General features: G+C 46.2%; 13 non-coding genes and 3 pseudogenes across 13 annotated transcripts; 4 read left to right on the top strand and 12 right to left on the bottom strand.

Annotated features, from left to right (window-relative positions):
- Window positions 1-1,739: 1,739 nt before the first annotated feature.
- LOC135009237 (U1 spliceosomal RNA) lies at window positions 1,740-1,895 on the top strand. The gene has a single exon (XR_010208798.1). It is a non-coding gene; the product is annotated as a U1 spliceosomal RNA (small nuclear RNA).
- Window positions 1,896-2,569: 674 nt separating this feature from the next.
- LOC135009089 (U1 spliceosomal RNA) lies at window positions 2,570-2,733 on the top strand. The gene has a single exon (XR_010208678.1). It is a non-coding gene; the product is annotated as a U1 spliceosomal RNA (small nuclear RNA).
- Window positions 2,734-2,885: 152 nt separating this feature from the next.
- Window positions 2,886-3,048, top strand: LOC135009205 (U1 spliceosomal RNA). Its single transcript, XR_010208779.1, has one exon. It is a non-coding gene; the product is annotated as a U1 spliceosomal RNA (small nuclear RNA).
- Window positions 3,049-5,865: 2,817 nt separating this feature from the next.
- On the bottom strand, window positions 5,866-6,029 carry LOC135009011 (U1 spliceosomal RNA). The gene has a single exon (XR_010208601.1). It is a non-coding gene; the product is annotated as a U1 spliceosomal RNA (small nuclear RNA).
- Window positions 6,030-6,721: 692 nt separating this feature from the next.
- LOC135009135 (U1 spliceosomal RNA) lies at window positions 6,722-6,863 on the bottom strand (annotated as a pseudogene).
- Window positions 6,864-7,015: 152 nt separating this feature from the next.
- LOC135009196 (U1 spliceosomal RNA) lies at window positions 7,016-7,179 on the bottom strand. Its single transcript, XR_010208771.1, has one exon. It is a non-coding gene; the product is annotated as a U1 spliceosomal RNA (small nuclear RNA).
- Window positions 7,180-7,871: 692 nt separating this feature from the next.
- On the bottom strand, window positions 7,872-8,013 carry LOC135009144 (U1 spliceosomal RNA; annotated as a pseudogene).
- A 152-nt stretch (window positions 8,014-8,165) lies between these two features.
- LOC135009245 (U1 spliceosomal RNA) lies at window positions 8,166-8,329 on the bottom strand. Its single transcript, XR_010208805.1, has one exon. It is a non-coding gene; the product is annotated as a U1 spliceosomal RNA (small nuclear RNA).
- Window positions 8,330-15,072: 6,743 nt separating this feature from the next.
- Window positions 15,073-15,188, bottom strand: LOC135009276 (U5 spliceosomal RNA). Its single transcript, XR_010208834.1, has one exon. It is a non-coding gene; the product is annotated as a U5 spliceosomal RNA (small nuclear RNA).
- A 275-nt stretch (window positions 15,189-15,463) lies between these two features.
- On the bottom strand, window positions 15,464-15,579 carry LOC135009248 (U5 spliceosomal RNA). The gene has a single exon (XR_010208807.1). It is a non-coding gene; the product is annotated as a U5 spliceosomal RNA (small nuclear RNA).
- Window positions 15,580-15,853: 274 nt separating this feature from the next.
- Window positions 15,854-15,969, bottom strand: LOC135009264 (U5 spliceosomal RNA). Its single transcript, XR_010208822.1, has one exon. It is a non-coding gene; the product is annotated as a U5 spliceosomal RNA (small nuclear RNA).
- A 275-nt stretch (window positions 15,970-16,244) lies between these two features.
- LOC135009254 (U5 spliceosomal RNA) lies at window positions 16,245-16,360 on the bottom strand. The gene has a single exon (XR_010208813.1). It is a non-coding gene; the product is annotated as a U5 spliceosomal RNA (small nuclear RNA).
- A 274-nt stretch (window positions 16,361-16,634) lies between these two features.
- On the bottom strand, window positions 16,635-16,750 carry LOC135009253 (U5 spliceosomal RNA). The gene has a single exon (XR_010208812.1). It is a non-coding gene; the product is annotated as a U5 spliceosomal RNA (small nuclear RNA).
- Window positions 16,751-17,014: 264 nt separating this feature from the next.
- Window positions 17,015-17,130, bottom strand: LOC135009271 (U5 spliceosomal RNA). Its single transcript, XR_010208829.1, has one exon. It is a non-coding gene; the product is annotated as a U5 spliceosomal RNA (small nuclear RNA).
- A 270-nt stretch (window positions 17,131-17,400) lies between these two features.
- On the bottom strand, window positions 17,401-17,516 carry LOC135009263 (U5 spliceosomal RNA). Its single transcript, XR_010208821.1, has one exon. It is a non-coding gene; the product is annotated as a U5 spliceosomal RNA (small nuclear RNA).
- A 144-nt stretch (window positions 17,517-17,660) lies between these two features.
- On the top strand, window positions 17,661-17,788 carry LOC135009234 (U1 spliceosomal RNA; annotated as a pseudogene).
- The last annotated feature ends 345 nt before the right edge of the window (window positions 17,789-18,133 follow it).

Genomic DNA, 18,133 nt, shown 5'->3' with positions numbered 1-18,133 from the left:
AGTGGAAACAGACAGCAAACTAGGCTGGAGAGAGACCTGAGACAAAGAGATCTGAATTATACGAGAGCCGACCAGGGGAAACACAAATTATGCAGTCAAGTTTCCCACAGGAGTATATAGGATACGACCCAGTGGTACCTGACGACATAGATACTAACAGCTATTTAATAACATTACGCTAGAAAGTGATTATTAGCAACATATATATCTATATAAACAACCCCGCCAGGGTTGTGCCTTCAAAAATAATCACACACGGACACGCTTTTTAAACCTTTTTTTCACATCTCTTTATTCTTCTTATGCACATGTATGTTAGTTCTGTGATTTTAACCTTTATGTTTCACTGCAGTTTGGGATAATAATATTAATATTTATCCAATTTTAATACATACTTAATAAAGGTTATATTTTATGATTCATTCATTCTGTCCAGTGCGTCAACAGTGCAGATTTCTTCTTGTTTTTTCTCCCAAATTCTATAACAATGACAGTAAATGTTGTTTCTTTTCAAACAGAACTTTCTTGACCATGCTTCTTGCTTGAAAGATCTGGGAGCACATGGAAAACAGTACAAACCATGCAGTATCACAAGAGCCTTTATTTGATATTTCATGAAGATAGAGCAGAATTGAGGACACGTCAACTATTTCTGCCGAAGGTGGTTCATCTTTCCACATGGTGCCTTTGGCCACTGACACCTTCGTTGAGTCAAAGTCTCTGGCTGTGGTCAGAACTTTGAAAATTTATGTCACCAGAACGGTTCAGATTAGGAAAACAGAGGCTCTGTTTGTCCTGTATGCTCCCAACAGGATTGGGTGTCCTGCTTCCATGTAGACAATTATGCGCTGGATCTGTGGTAAGATTCAGCATGCTCATTCCACGGCAGGATTGCCGTTACTGAATTAGGTGAAGACCCATTCTACTAGAAAGGTGGGTTCATCCTGGGCAGCTGGTCGGGGAGTCTCGGCATTGCAACTTTGCCGAGCAGCTATTTAGTAAACACTTTTGCTAAGTTTTACAAGTTTTAGAGTAAAGGAGATTCAACTGAGGCAGCACAAGGGAACTCTCATCTGGGGACAACAACTGCAGTGAGAACACATATTTTCAGATGAACATGGGAGGGCAGAAGGCTGCCTAATACTGAAGCACCCCCAAACAACAAACCAAATGCAACAACTAGTACAAGCATTCCTGGGGGAAGGTCTGCAGAAGACGGATATGCATATAGTGATGTCATCCAAGCAGTGGGCCAAAGTTGGCTGGAACCCTCATCTGCATATGAAAATAGAAAAGGGGTATGCAGGGCATGGCGGCCTTTTGCGGCGCTTGGATGACCCTTAGTTCGCATTAAACACCCCCACCCTCCTTCGGTGTGGGGCTCATGTTGGCCATGCCCCAGCCCCTGAAGCATTCAAGCTGATTTCTTGCAGCAGCTTGGCACTGTAACAGCTCCAGAGCTGCTCTGTAAGGCAAGTAAAAGGGTGTGGGCCCTGCAGCACTACCTGTAGTTTGCATTGTGCATTGGAAGGCACAAAGTAAGCAGACAGGAGGAGAAGTCAGGATAGTCCACAAGGGTATAGAAGGGAGGGGCTCAAGAAAAAAGAAGTGGAAACAGACAGCAAACTAGGCTGGAGAGAGACCTGAGACAAAGAGATCTGAATTATATGAGAGCCGACCAGGGGAAACACAAATTATGCAGTCAAGTTTCCCACATTTGGGGAAATCGCAGGGGCAGCACACCCAGGTGAGATACTATAATCAGGAAGGTGCTTCTCCCAGGGCAAGGCTCACCCATTGCACACTGGGTGTGCTGCTCCTACGATTTCCCCAAATGTGGGACACTTGACTGCATAATTTGTGTTTCCTCTGGTCGGCTCTCGTATAATTCAGATCTCTTTGTCTCAGGTCTCTCTCCAGCCTAGTTTGCTCTCTGTTTCCACTTCTTTTTTCTTGAGCCCCTCCCTTCTATACCCTTGTGGACTATCCTGACTTCTCCTCCCGTCTGCTTACTTTGTGCCTTACAATGCACAATGCAAACTACAGGTAGTGCTGCAGGGCCCACACCCTTTTACTTGCCTTACAGAGCAGCTCTGGAGCTGTTACAGTGCCCAGCTGCTGCAAGAAATCAGCTTGAATGCTTCATGGGATGGGGCATAGCCAACATGAGCCCCACACCAAAGGAGGGTGGGGGTGTTTAATGCGATCTAGGGGTCATCCAAGCACCGCAAAAGGCCGCCATGCCCTGCACGCCCCTTTTCTCTTTTCATATGCAGATGAGGGTTGAAGCCAACTTTGACCCACTGCTTGGATAACATCACCATATGCAAATCCATCTGCTGCAGGCCTTCCCCCAGGAATGCTTGCACTAGTTGTTGCATTTGGTTTGTTGTTTGGGGGTGCTTCAGTATTAGGCAGCCTTCTGCCCTCCCATGTTCATCTGAAAATATGTGTTCTCCCTGCAGTTGTTGTCCCCAGATGAGAGTTCCCTTGTGCTGCCTCAGTTGAATCTCCTTTACTTGACAGAGATGTGCCTGAGCAGCGGCCCTCCCCAGCCCTATCCCAAATCATACTTATTTTGCATAGGAGACACCATGGTCATGAAAATTGTTCACCCAGGGTGAGGTTCATTCATTGCATTCTGGGTATGCTGACCCCTGTGATTTACCCAAATGTGGGAAACTCGCCTGCATTATTTGTGGTAGTTGGGGACTGTGTTTGTGTTTTCCGCTGGTCAGCTCTGGTAAAAGTCAGATTTCTTTGTCTCAGATCTTCCTCTAGCCTTGTTCTTCTTTCGAGAGTTCCATTGTGCTGCCTCAGTTGGATCTCCTTCACTTGACAGGGGGGTGCCCGAGCAGCGACCCTCCCCAGCTCTAGCCCAACTCCTACTTACCTGCCAGGTGAGATACTATGATCTTGAAGGTGCTTCTCCCAGGGCAAGGCTCAACCATTGCACTCTGGGTGTGCTGCCCCTGCGATTTCCCCAAATATGGGAAACTTGACTGCATAATTTGTGTTTCCCCTGGTCGGCTCTCGTATAATTCAGATCTCTTTGTCTCAGGTCTCTCTCCAGCCTAGTTTGCTGTCTGTTTCCACTTCTCTTTTCTTGAGCCGCTCCCTTCTATGCCCTTGCGCACTATCCTGACTTCTCCCGTCTGCTTACTTTGTGCCTTCCAACGCACAATGCGAACTACAGGTAGTGCTGCAGGGCCCACACCCTTTTATTTGCCTTACAGAGCAGCTCTGGAGCTGTTACAGTGCCCAGCTGCTGCAAGAAATCAGCTTGAATGCTTCAGGGGCTGGGGCATAGCCAACATGAGCCCCACACCGAAGGAGGGTGGAGGTGTTTAATGCGAACTAGGGGTCATCCAAGCGCCGCAAAAGGCCGCCATGCCCTGCATAACCCTTTTCTCTTTTCATATGCAGATGAGGGTTCCAGCCAACTTTGGCCCACTGCTTGGATGACATCACCGTATGCAAATTCGTCTCCTGCAGACCTTCCCCCAGGAATGCTTGTACTAGTTATTGCATATGGTTTGATATTTGATGGTGCTTCAGTATTAGGCAGCCTTCCGCCCTCCCATGTTCATCTGAAAAAATGTGGTCTCCCTGCAGTTGTTGTCCCCAGACGAGAGTTCCCTTGTGCTTCCTCAGTTGAATCTCCTTAACTTGACGGGGGAGGGGCTTGCCCGAGCAGCCACCCTCCCCAGCCCTACAAGGGCTGCAGCAGGCTAGGTCTAATAGACATCTTTACTGCAGCTTCATCACTCCCAGCGGCGCTGTATACTCCCGTGCCCTGGTTGCTGGGTCACTGCAGCGGAGGCTCCGGTTTCTTCCTAAGGTCAGTCACACACGCACCGCCCTTCCGGATCACGAGGCCGCTGATGAAGGGGAGCGTGGCCGTAGGGGGTGGACCGTGTGCGCACTGGCGTGGACACTGATTACTGGGCAGCCGCTCCACGAGCCACCAGGTACAGTTAAGGAGCACAGGTCTGGGGTTTTTTCTCCCATATTAAACCAATTTTGTACTGCCCGCAGCGCATTGTGATAGGTAATAGGGCCTGATTCAGGTTGGATTGCAATCACAGTAAGCGATCCAACTGCAAAAATTGCTAAGAGCATACGCATGTGCCTGCATTTTCTGCGGCACCCCGCAGAGAATGCGATCGCCTCTGCCTGTCAATCGGGGCAGGGGGGGAGAGGGGGGTCAGCAACACTCCATTTCCAAGTCAGGGATGGAGCGGTGCGGGGGCAAGGCTTCAAAATGGGGTCTGCAACGGAGGAGACACAGGGGGCGTGGTCACAGCGGCTGTATGACATCACATTCAGCCGCTGTGATCACAAAAATGGTGGCGGCTTCCTGCGCGCACATACAGTCTGCACCAGCAGGAGGCTACACCATTTTTTATGATCACGCTGAACTGCAGTGCGACTGCAATTACAGATTGGTCAAGAAGGGAGGCGTCATGCTGGGTGGCCATGTCCTGTCACTGTGCAGGAGCCAGCACCGCTCACACACTAGTCCCCGGGTGCAGCCCCCAACCCCCGGGACACCCGGAGCAACAAAATGTAGATTCAGGCCACCAGGCCACGCCCCTACCTATGAAACCATGCCTCCTTTTTACCATTGCGCTGCTTATCTGCGCGCACTGCATTACAATCTCCTTCGCCACCTCTCTGGGTGTCACCAGTGATAGTGACACCTCTGCCATGCTTGTAGCAGCTGGTCCTAAGATCTACGCCTCAAGCCCTGAGTGTTTGCCCTTGTGACTTGTTGATCATCATAGCGAAGCAGATGCTTACAGAAAACTGCAGGGGCTTAGATTGAAAATAAAAAAATATATGGGTATAAGGTAGAGAGGAGCGGGTTCGGTTCTCCGAGAACCGAATTCCCCACGAACTCCACGTGGTTTACACTGGTCCGAGGCAGGCTCGGTTGTTCCCGCCTGACTCGGAAAACCTGAACAAGGGAAAATGTCATCATCCCGCTGTCGGATTCTCGCGAGATTCGGATTTCATATAAAGAGCTGCGCGTTGCCGCCATTTTTACTCGTGCATTGAAGAGGGAGCGGAGAGGACGTGGCTATGTTCTCTCAGTGGAAATCTCAATATCAGTGCTCAGTATCAGTGGTTACTTATTGCTGCTCAGTAATACTAGTAGTGTGTCTCTCCTGCTCAGTGTCAGTTCTCAGTAGTATCCTCATCAGTGCTCAGTATCACTGCTCATTGTCTTGTGCTGCATTGTGGTGCTCAGCATACTACAGTACATTACTAATAGTCCAGTGCTGCATCTTGCTGCTCAGTGTCAGTTCTAGTATCCTCATCAGTGCTCACTATCACTGCTCATTACATTGTGGTGTTCTGTATACTACAGTAACATAGTAATATAGTAACATATAGTAATATAGTTTTTGAGGTTGAAAAGAGGCAAATTGCCCATCGTGTTCAACCTGTTTTAAGTTGTGATGATTCTACATACTTGCTGAATAATGTTTTATGACTAGTTAACTACTACAACTCATGTTACCCCCGGATTAACCATGTTGATATTTTAAGTATTATAACCTTGGATAGCTTTTTCATTCAGAAATGTATCCATTCCTTTTTTAAATCCAATTACAGAGTCCGCCATTACCACCTTCCCTGGCAGGGAATTCCACATCCTGATTGCCCTAACAGTGAAGATCATAGTATCTCACCTGGCAGGTAAGTAGGAGTTGGGCTAGAGCTGTGGAGGATTGCTGCTTGGGCACCCCCTGTCAAGTGAAGGAGATCCAACTGAGGCAGCACAAGGGAACTCTCGAAAGAAGAACAAGGCTAGAGGAAGATCTGAGACAAAGAAATCTGACTTTTACCAGAGCTGACCAGAGGAAAGCACAAACACAGTCCCCCACTACCACAAATAATGCAGTCGAGTTTCCCACATTTGGGGAAATCACAGGGGTCAGCATACCCAGAATGCAATGAATGAACCTCACCCTGGGAGAACAATCTTCATGACCAAGGTATCTCCTATGCAAAATAAGTATGATTTGGGATAGGGCTGGGGAGGGCCGCTGCTCAGGCACATCTCTGTCAAGTAAAGGAGATTCAACTGAGGCAGCACAAGGGAACTCTCATCTGGGGACAACAACTGCAGGGAGAACACATATTTTCAGATGAACATGGGAGGGCAGAAGGCTGCCTAAAACTGAAGCACCCCCAAACAACGAACCAAATGCAACTACTAGTGCAAGCATTCCTGGGGGAAGGCCTGCAGCAGATGGATTTGCATATGGTGATGTCATCCAAGCAGTGGGTCAAAGTTGGCTTCAACCCTCGTCTGCATATGAAAAGAAAAAAGGGGTGTGCAGGGCATGGCGGCCTTTTGCGGCGCTTGGATGACCCCTAGTTCGCATTAAACACCTCCACCCTCCTTCGGTGTGGGGCTCATGTTGGCTATGCCCCAGCCCCTGAAGCATTCAAGCTGATTTCTTGCAGCAGCTGGGCACTGTAACAGCTCCAGAGCTGCTCTGTAAAGCAAGTAAAAGGGTGTGGGCCCTGCAGCACTACCTGTAGTTTGCATTGTGCGTTGGAAGGCACAAAGTAAGCAGATGGGAGAAGTCAGGATAGTGCACAAGGGTATAAAAGGGAGGGGCTCAAGAAAAAAGAAGTGGAAACAGACAGCAAACTAGGCTGGAGAGAGACCTGAGACAAAGAGATCTGAATTATATGAGAGCCGACCAGGGGAAACACAAATTATGCAGTCAAGTTTCCCACATTTGGGGAAATCGCAGGGGCAGCACACCCAAAGTGCAATGGGTGAGCCTTGCCCTGGGAGAAGCATCTTCATGATCATAGTATCTCACCTGGCAGGTAAGTAGGAGTTGGGCTAGAGCTGGGGAGGGTCGCTGCTCGGGCACCCCCCTGTCAAGTGAAGGAGATCCAACTGAGGCAGCACAAGGGAACTCTCGAAAGAAGAACAAGGCTAGAGGAAGATCTGAGACAAAGAAATCTGACTTTTACCAGAGCTGACCAGAGGAAAGCACAAACACAGTCCCCCACTACCACAAATAATGCAGTTGAGTTTCCCACATTTGGGGAAATCACAGGGGTCAGCATACCCAGAATGCAATGAATGAACCTAACCCTGGGAGAACAATCTTCATGACCATGGTATCTCCTATGCAAAATAAGTATGATTTGGGATAGGGCTGGGGAGGGCCGCTGCTCAGGCACATCTCTGTCAAGTAAAGGAGATTCAACTGAGGCAGCACAAGGGAACTCTCATCTGGGGACAACAACTGCAGGGAGAACACATATTTTCAGATGAACATGGGAGGGCAGAAGGCTGCCTAATACTGAAGCACCCCCAAACAACAAACCAAATGCAACAACTAGTGCAAGCATTCCTGGGGGAAGGCCTGCAGCAGATGGATTTGAATATGGTGATGTCATCCAAGCAGTGGGTCAAAGTTGGCTTCAACCCTCGTCTGCATATGAAAAGAATAAAGGGGTGTGCAGGGCATGGCGGCCTTTTGCGGCGCTTGGATGACCCCTAGTTCGCATTAAACACCTCCACCCTCCTTCGGTGTGGGGCTCATGTTGGCTATGCCCCAGCCCCTGAAGCATTCAAGCTGATTTCTTGCAGCAGCTGGGCACTGTAACAGCTCCAGAGCTGCTCTGTAAAGCAAGTAAAAGGGTGTGGGCCCTGCAGCACTACCTGTAGTTTGTATTGTGCGTTGGAAGGCACAAAGTAAGCAGACGGGAGAAGTCAGGATAGTGCACAAGGGTATAGAAGGGAGGGGCTCAAGAAAAAAGAAGTGGAAACAGACAGCAAACTAGGCTGGAGAGAGACCTGAGACAAAGAGATCTGAATTATATGAGAGCCGACCAGGGGAAACACAAATTATGCAGTCAAGTTTCCCACATTTGGGGAAATCGCAGGGGCAGCACACCCAGAGTGCAATGGGTGAGCCTTGCCCTGGGAGAAGCATCTTCATGATCATAGTATCTCACCTGGCAGGTAAGTAGGAGTTGGGCTAGAGCTGGGGAGGGTCGCTGCTCGGGCACCCCCCTGTCAAGTGAAGGAGATCCAACTGAGGCAGCACAAGGGAACTCTCGAAAGAAGAACAAGGCTAGAGGAAGATCTGAGACAAAGAAATCTGACTTTTACCAGAGCTGACCAGAGGAAAGCACAAACACAGTCCCCCACTACCACAAATAATGCAGTTGAGTTTCCCACATTTGGGGAAATCACAGGGGTCAGCATACCCAGAATGCAATGAATTAACCTAACCCTGGGAGAACAATCTTCATGACCATGGTATCTCCTATGCAAAATAAGTATGATTTGGGATAGGGCTGGGGAGGGCCGCTGCTCAGGCACATCTCTGTCAAGTAAAGGAGATTCAACTGAGGCAGCACAAGGGAACTCTCATCTGGGGACAACAACTGCAGGGAGAACACATATTTTCAGATGAACATGGGAGGGCAGAAGGCTGCCTAATACTGAAGCACCCCCAAACAACAAACCAAATGCAACAACTAGTGCAAGCATTCCTGGGGGAAGGCCTGCCGCAGATGGATTTGCATATGGTGATGTCATCCAAGCAGTGGGTCAAAGTTGGTTCAAACACCTTTGCAAAGTTCTATAAGTTTGATACCCTGGCTGAGGAGGACCTCCTGTTTGCTCAATCGGTGCTGCAAAGTCATCCGCACTCTCCTGCCCGTTTGGGAGCTTTGGTATAATCCCCATGGTCCTTACGGAGTCCCCAGCATCCTCTAGGACGTAAGAGAAAATAAGATTTTAAACCTACCGGTAAATCTTTTTCTCGTAGTCCGTAGAGGATGCTGGGTGCCCGTCCCAAGTGCGGTCTACTTCTGCAAGACTTGTATATAGTTATTGCTTACATAAGGGTTATATGTTAGTTTTCATCGGTCTTGGACTGATGCTATGTTGTTTTCATACTGTTAACTGGGTAGTATATCACAAGTTATACGGTGTGATTGGTGTGGCTGGTATGAATCTTGACCTTGGATTAACAAAAATCCTTTCCTCGTACTGTCCGTCTCCTCTGGGCACAGTTTCTCTAACTGAGGTATGGAGGAGGGGCATAGAGGGAGGAGCCAGTGCACACCCAGATCTAAAGTCTTTCTTAAAGTGCCCATGTCTGCTGCGGAGCCCGTCTATCCCCCATGGTCCTTACGGAGTCCCCATCATCCTCTACGGACTACGAGAAAAAAAAATTACCGGTAGGTTTAAAATGTTATTTTTTTCTCTGCAACCCAGTGCTAAATTGTGCTTCCTAGCTGTTTTTTATAAAATCACTTAATTAAATCTAACTCTGATTACGTCAGAGAAGGCCAGGTACCCTACACCATAAGAGGGGGTTTGAAATTTTGACTTGTCTACTTAAAGATCACCAAAATCTGATGACAAGGTCAATTACATCCCTGGGTGGGATTGAACCACCAACCTTTTGGTTAATAGCCCATGTAAGTGCAAGAAATCCTGAAGCACTCACTCATCATGGGAAAGTACCAATGTGTTTCTTACAAAAATTCTCCAGATTATTGACTTTTTAAAGTTTTTCTAGGAAACGTTCTAGATGAATGCTTATTAGCCTTTGTCAGTATTGACTTTCGCAAAGGTGTCTCTGTGGCGCAATAGGTTAGCATGTTTGGCTATTAACCAAAAGGTTGGTGGTTCAATCCCACCCAGGGATGTAATTGACCTTGTAATCAGATTTTGGTGATCTTTAAGTAGACAAGTCAAAATTTCAAAAACCCCCTTATGGTGTAGGGTACCTGGCCTTCTCTGATGTAATCAGAGTTAGATTTGATTAAGTGATTTTATAAAAAAACAGCTAGGAAGCACAATTTAGCAGTGAGTTGCAGAGAAAAAAAATTATGCTGGCAGAAAAGTCCAATTGAGTGATTAAACAGCTCTTCATTTTCTGATTTTATGTTTATGCTAACAAATTTGCTCTCTGAAAAGTGTCCACAAAGCCAAGTCTCTGATTAACACCTTTGTAGGAATGGTTTTTCACCTATTACTGAATTAAACTTGCTTCATTGGAAAGGCATCAAAGATGCATCCTCATTTCAATGTCTACTGAAATAATACAGGTTGACACCAGGAAACGTCACTGCATCCTTGCTGCTTCCTCATGGGGAAGTCTGTTTAATGTGAAAACAAGGTGATATCTAATCAGCACACAGGTAAGGAATTAAGAAAATCTTTCTTTATGGGTGAAGATGTTTCTCACAAATTGTTGTCCCAATGCATCATTGAAATTCAAGATGGAAGATGATTTTCATATATCACTTGTACATTTTGCATTGCTCTTCTGGTGACAATGTAGTTTGTTTTTGTCAATTACCATTTCAGTAATAGGGTAAAGAAAATTAAGTGGATTTTTTAAAGAAAACAATGCTGTCAATATACTATTAAAACAAATTAAAATGATAAAAGTTATTGTACTTTAAGTAAAAATAAAAGTGCCAAAATATCAATCCCAGTTTTTGATTACTTTAATTATAAAAAAAAAAATGCACATAGCAGAGGATAGTTTCGATCAATCGACCTCTGGGTTATGGGCCCAGCATGCTTCCATTGCACTACTCTGCTGCTCATGGAAGTGTCAGAGATCCTGAAGACTAAATTGATTAAAGGCCTTAAAGTACTGGACTATAAGGAAAGACTTACTAGGCTGAATATTTATACACTAGAAAAGAGGTGCCTAAGAGGAGATATTATTAATATCTTCAAATATGTAAAGATACATAACAAAGAGTTATCAGAGGAATTATTTATTAAAAGAACACGTGGTCACTCGCTGCGACTGGAGGAAAGTTCAGAACGCAATGGAGGAAAGGTTTCTTCACTGTTAGGGCAATCAGGATGTGGAATTCCCTGCCAGGGAAGGTGGTAATGGCGGACTCTGTAATTGGATTTAAAAAAGGAATGGATACATTTCTGAATGAAAAAGCTATCCAAGGTTATAATACTTAAAATATCAACATGGTTAATCCGGGGGTAACATGAGTTATAGTAGCTAACTAGTCATAAAACATTATTCAGCAAGTATGTAGAATCATCACAACTTAAAACAGGTTGAACACGATGGGCAATTTGCCTCTATTCAACCTCAAAAACTATGTTACTATATTACTATGTTATTGTAGTATACAGAACACCACAATGCAATGAGCAGTGATAGTGAGCACTGATGAGGATACTAGAACTGACACTGAGCAGCAAGATGCAGCACTGGACTATTAGTAATGTACTGTATTATGCTGAGCAACACAATGCAGCACAAGACAATGAACAGTGATACTGAGCACTGATGAGGATACTACTGAGAACTGACACTGAGCAGGAGAGACACACTACTAGTATTACTGAGCAGCAATAAGTAACCACTGATACTGAGCACTGATATTGAGATTTCCACTGAGAGAACATAGCCACGTCCTCTCCGCTCTCTCTTCAATGCACGAGTAAAAATGGCAGCAACGCGCAGCTCTTTATATGGAATCCGAATCTCGCGAGAATCCGACAGCGGGATGATGACATTTTCCCTTGTTCAGGTTTTCCGAGTCAGGCGGGAACAACCGAGCCTGCCTCGGACCAGTGTAAACCACGTGGAGTTCGTGGGGAATTCGGTTCTCGGAGAACCGAACCCGCTCCTCTCTACCTTATACCCTATCAATTTTTTTATTTTCAATCTAAGCCCCTGCAGTTTTCTGTAAGCATCTGCTTCGCTATGATGATCAACAAGTCACAAGGGCAAACACTCAGGGTTTGAGGCGTAGATCTTAGGACCAGCTGCTACAAGCATGGCAGAGGTGTCACTATCACTGGTGACACCCAGAGAGGTGGCGAGGGAGATTGTAATGCAGTGCGCGCAGATAAGCAGTGCAATGGTAAAAAGGAGGCATGGTTTCATAGGTAGGGGCGTGGCCTGGTGGCCTGAATCTACATTTTGTTGCTCCGGGTGTCCCGGGGGTTGGGGGCTGCACCCGGGGACTAGTGTGTGAGCGGTGCTGGCTCCTGCAAAGTGACAGGGCATGGCCACCCAGCATGACGCCTCCCTTCTTGACCATGCTGTAATTGCAGTCGCACTGCAGTTCAGCGTGATCATAAAAAATGGTGTAGGCTCCTGCTGGTGCAGACTGTATGTGCGCGCAGGAAGCCGCCACCATTTTTGTGATCACAGCGGCTGAATGTGATGTCATACAGTCGCTGTGACCACGCCCCCTGTGTCTCCTCCGTTGCAGACCCCATTTTGAAGCCTTGCCCCCGCACCGCTCCATCCCTGACTTGGAAATGGAGTGTTGCTGACCCACCTCTCCCCCCCTTCCCCGCCCCGATTGACAGGCAGAGGCGATCACATTCTCTGCGGGGTGCCGCAGAAAATGCAGGCACATGCGTATGCTCTTAGCAATTTTTGCAGTTGGATCGCTTATTGTGATTGCAATCCAACCTGAATCAGGCCCTATTACCTATCACAATGCGCTGCGGGCAGTACAAAATTGGGTTAATATAGGAGAAAAACCCCCAGACCTGTGCTCCTTAACTGTACCTGGTGGCTAGTGGAGCGGCTGCCCAGTAATCAGTGTCCACCGCAGTGCGCACACGGCCCACCCCCTACGGCCTCGCTCCCCTTCAGCAGCGGCCTCGTGATCCGGAAGGGTGGTGTGTGTGTGACTGACCTTAGGATGAAACCGGAGCCTCCGCTGCAGTGACCCAGCAACCAGGGCACGGGAGTATACAGCGCCGCTGGGAGTGATGAAGCTGCAGTAAAGATGTCTATTAGACCTAGCCTGCTGCAGCCCTTGTAGATTCTCATAAAACAAGTTCTTCTTTTCTTGTCAAAATTAATAGCTAAGAATAGGCTGCCTGAGGCAGGCCCCTGTTAATTGGCCTGCTACTGAAGGCACCAACTACAAACTGAGCTCCCTGTTCATGGAAGCGGGGTTATAGAGGAGAATGCACTGAGCTTCTTGGGAACAGTCAAAAGCTTTGAGCCGGTTGGTGCCTCAGATCAAGATCCTACTCTACACCCCAATGTGAATCCTTGTGGAGTCCAGTGTACCCCACAGAAGAAATTAATGTGTCACACCCATTGGCAGCAACCTTAGAATAGCTGCTGACGGGCACAATTGAGAAAGGAAGGGGGGGGGGACATTTGAATCCAGCACATAGATGCAATTCAAATATGTAATTCGTACCTTCCTATTTTAAAATATAATGGATGAACCTCACCCTGTGAGAACAATCTTCATGATCAAGAGATCTCATATGCAAAATAAATATGAGTTGGGATAGGGCTGGGGAGGGCTGCTCGGGCAGCACCTCCCCCGTCAAGTTAAGGAGATTCAACTGAGGAAGCACAAGGGAACTCTCGTCTGGGGACAACAACTGCAGGGAGACCACATCTTTTCAGATGAACATGGGAGGGCGGAAGGCTGCCTAATACTGAAGCACCATATGCAACAACTAGTACAAGCATTCCTGGGGGAAGGTCTGCAGCAGACGGATTTGCATACGGTGATGTTATCCAAGCAGTGGGCCAAAGTTGACTGGAACCCTCATCTGCATATGAAAAGAGAAAAGGGGCATGCAGGGCATGGCGGCCTTTTGCAGTGCTTGGATGACCCCTAGTTCACATTAAACACCCCCACCCTCCTTTGGTGTGGGGCTCATGTTGGCCATGCCCCATCCCCTGAAGCATTCAAGCTGATTTCTTGCAGCAGCTGGGCACTGTAACAGCTCCAGAGCTGTTCTGTAAGGCAAGTAAAAGGGTGTGGGCCCTGCAGCACCACCTGTAGTTCGCATTGTGCGTTGGAAGGCACAAAGTAAGCAGACGGGAGGAGAAGTCAGGATAGTGCGCAAGGGCATTCTTTTCTCTTAGTCCGTAGAGGATGCTGGGGTCACATTAAGAACCATGGGGTATAGACGGGATCCGCAAGAGACATGGGCACTTTAAGACTTTCAAAGGGTGTGAACTGGCTCCTCCCTCTATGCCCCTCCTCCAGACTCCAGTTATAGGAACTGTGCCCAGGGAGACGGACATTTCGAGGAAAGGATTTATTGTTAAACTAAGGTGAGCATCTTACCAGCTCACACCTTAAACATGCCGCAGAACGTGGCATTCAACAGAACACAAGCCAACGGCATGAACAATTGCAGCAAAAAGCTGACCAGAACCATAACACAACATGTGTATAACCACAAGTAATAACTGCAGACACAGTATGGACTGGGACGGGTGCCCAGCATCCTCTACAGACTAAGAGAAAAGGATTTACCGGTAGGTATTAAAATCCTATTTTCTCATACGACCTAGAGGATGCTGGGGTCACATTAAGAACCATGGGGTTATACCAAAGCTCTTGAACGGGTGGGAGAGTGCGTACGACTCTGCAGCACCGAATGACCCAACTTAAGGTTATCATCAGCCAAGGTATCAAACTTGTAAAACTTAGCAAAAGTGTTTACTAAATAGCTGCTCGGCAAAGTTGCAATGCCGAGACTCCCCGACCAGCTGCCCAGGATGAACCCACCTTTCTAGTAGAATGGGTCTTCACCTACTTCAGTAACGGCAATCCTGCCGTGGAACGAGCATGCTGAATCTTACCTCAGATCCAGCGCATAATGGTCTGCATGGAAGCAGGACACCAAATCCTGTTGGGAGCATACAGGACAAACAGAGCCTCTGTTTTCCTAATCTGAACCGTTCTGGTGACATACATTTTCAAAGTTCTGACCACAGCCAGAGACTTTGACTCAACGAAGGTGTCAGTGGCCAAAGGCACCATGTGGAAAGATGAACCACCTTCGGCAGAAATTGTTGACGTGTCCTCAATTCTGCTCTATCTTCATGAAAGATCAAATAAAGGCTCTTGTGATACTGCATGGTTTGTACTGTTTTCCATGTGCTCCCAGACCTTTAAGCAAGTAGCATGGTCAAGAAAGTTCTGTTTGAAAAGAAACAACATTTACTGTCATTGTTATGCAAATAAACTTACATTAAAGCTAACAAGAAAGCACACTCGTTCTGTCTTTAAACTGATAAAAGAAACCCCAATAATATGGGGCATGCAAAAATTGAGATAAAACTCAGTTTTGCTCCTCTCCACGGAAATCTTTAATAAAAGGCGAAATATTTGTTAGTTCTGAAGAGAAACCAGAGCATGACCAAGATTCCACCTGTCGCCTGAGTGCCATGCCAGCAGTTCTCATTCAGCTGAAAGTGAGCACCCAATTTGAATGAAAGAAAGCAGATTTCTCACCAGGCTTCCCCTTGCTATAAACATGGTTTGTACTCTTTTCCATGTGCTCCCAGATCTTTCAAGCAATTAGTGTGGTCAAGAAAGTTCTGTTTGAAAAGAAACAAACATTTACTGTCATTTCTATGCAAATGAGCTTACATTAAAGCACACTCGTTCTATCTTTAAACCGATAAAATAAAACCCCAATAAGATGGGGCATGCAAAAATTGAGATAAAACTCAGTTTTGCTCCTCTCCACGGAAATCTTTAGTAAAAGGCGAAAGATTTGTTCGTTCTGAAGAGAAACCAGAACATGACCAAGATTCCACCTGTCGCCTGAGTGCCATGCCAGCAGTCCTCATTCAGCTCAAAGTGAGCACCCAATTTGAAAGAAAGAAAGCAGATTTCTCACCAGGCTTCCCCTTGCTATAAACATGGTTTGTACTCTTTTCCATGTGCTCCCAGATCTTTCAAGCAATTAGTATAGTCAAGAAAGTTCTGTTTGAAAAGAAACAAACATTTACTGTCATTTCTATGCAAATGAGCTTACATTAAAGCACACTCGTTCTATCTTTAAACCGATAAAAGAAACCCCAATAAGACGGAGCATGCAAAAATTGAGATAAAACTCAGTTTTGCTCCTCTCCACGGAAATCTTTAGTAAAAGGCGAAAGATCTGTTCGTTTTGAAGAGAAACCAGAGCATGACCAAGATTCCACCTGTCGCCTGAGTGCCATGCCAGCAATCCTCATTCAGCTCAAAGTGAGCACCCAATTTGAAAGAAAGAAAGCAGATTTCTCACCAGGCTTCCCCTTGCTATAAACATGGTTTGTACTCTTTTCCATGTGCTCCCAGATCTTTCAAGCAATTAGTGTGGTCAAGAAAGTTCTGTTTGAAAAGAAACAAACATTTACTGTCATTTCTATGCAAATGAGCTTACATTAAAGCACACTCGTTCTATCTTTAAACCGATAAAATAAAATCCCAATAAGATGGGGCATGCAAAAATTGAGATAAAACTCAGTTTTGCTCCTCTCCACGGAAATCTTTAGTAAAAGGCGAAAGATTTGTTCGTTCTGAAGAGAAACCAGAACATGACCAAGATTCCACCTGTCGCCTGAGTGCCATGCCAGCAGTCCTCATTCAGCTCAAAGTGAGCACCCAATTTGAAAGAAAGAAAGCAGATTTCTCACCAGGCTTCCCCTTGCTATAAACATGGTTTGTACTCTTTTCCATGTGCTCCCAGATCTTTCAAGCATTTAGTATAGTCAAGAAAGTTCTGTTTGAAAAGAAACAAACATTTACTGTCATTTCTATGCAAATGAGCTTACATTAAAGCACACTCGTTCTATCTTTAAACCGATAAAAGAAACCCCAATAAGACGGAGCATGCAAAAATTGAGATAAAACTCAGTTTTGCTCCTCTCCACGGAAATCTTTAGTAAAAGGCGAAAGATCTGTTCGTTTTGAAGAGAAACCAGAGTATGACTAAGATTCCACCTGTCGCCTGAGTGCCATGCCAGCAGTCCTCATTCAGCGCAAAGTGAGCACCCAATTTGAAAGAAAGAAAGCAGATTTCTCACCAGGCTTCCCCTTGCTATAAGCATGGTTTGTACTCTTTTCCATGTGCTCCCAGATCTTTCAAGCAATTAGAATGGTCAAGAAAGTTCTGCTTGAAAAGAAACAGACATTTATAGTCATTGTTATGCAAATAAACTTACATTAAAGCTAACAAGAAACTGATAAAAGAAACCCCAATAATATGGGGCATGCAAAAATTGAGATAAAACTCAGTTTTGCTCCTCTCCACAGAAATCTTTAATAAAAGGCGAAAGATTTGTTCGTTCTGAAGAGAAACCAGAGCATGACCAAGATTCCACCTGTCGCCTAAATGCTGTGCCAGCAGTCCTCATTCAGATCAAAGTGAGCGCCCAACTTGAAAGTAAGCAGATTTCTCACCTGGCTTCTCCTTGCTATAAGCATGGTTTGTACTGTATTCCATGTGCTCCCAGATCTTTCAAGCAAGTAGCATGGTCAAGAAAGTTCTGTTTGAAAAGAAACAAACATTTACTGTCATTTCTATGCAAATGAGCTTACATTAAAGCACACTCATTCTATCTTTAAACCGATAAAAGAAACCCCAAAAAGATGGGGCATGCAAAAATTGAGATAAAACTCGGTTTTGCTCCTCTCCACGGAAATCTTTAATAAAAGGCGAAAGATTTGTTCGTTCTGAAGAGAAACCAGAGCATGACCAAGATTTTTATCTGAAAATATGTGTTCTCCCTGCAGTTGTTGTCCCCAGATGAGAGTTCCCTTGTGCTGCCTCAGTTGAATCTCCTTTACTTGACAGAGATGTGCCTGAGCAGCGGCCCTCCCCAGCCCTATCCCAAATCATACTTATTTTGCATAGGAGATACCATGGTCATGAAGATTGTTCTCCCAGGGTGAGGTTCATTCATTGCATTCTGGGTATGCTGACCCCTGTGATTTTCCCAAATGTGGGAAACTCGCTTTTATACCCTTGTGCACTATCCTGACTTCTCCTCCTGTCTGCTTACTTTGTGCCTTCCAATGCACAATGCAAACTACAGGTAGTGCTGCAGGGCCCACACCCTTTTACTTGCCTTACAGAGCAGCTCTGGAGCTGATACAGTGCCAAGCTGCTGCAAGAAATCAGCTTGAATGCTTCAGGGGATGGGGCATGGCCAACATGAGCCCCACACCGAAGGAGGGTGGGGGTGTTTAATGCGAACTAAGGGTCATCCAAGCGCCGCAAAAGGCCGCCATGCCCTGCATACCCCTTTTCTCTTTTCATATGCAGATGAGGGTTCCAGCCAACTTTGGCCCACTGCTTGGATGACATCAC

This window comes from Pseudophryne corroboree, unplaced genomic scaffold, assembly GCF_028390025.1.
Source record: "Pseudophryne corroboree isolate aPseCor3 unplaced genomic scaffold, aPseCor3.hap2 scaffold_225, whole genome shotgun sequence".
Classification (NCBI taxonomy): domain Eukaryota; kingdom Metazoa; phylum Chordata; class Amphibia; order Anura; family Myobatrachidae; genus Pseudophryne; species Pseudophryne corroboree.
Note: the sequence above shows the minus strand (reverse complement) of the source record. Positions and strands in the feature narration are given on the sequence as shown.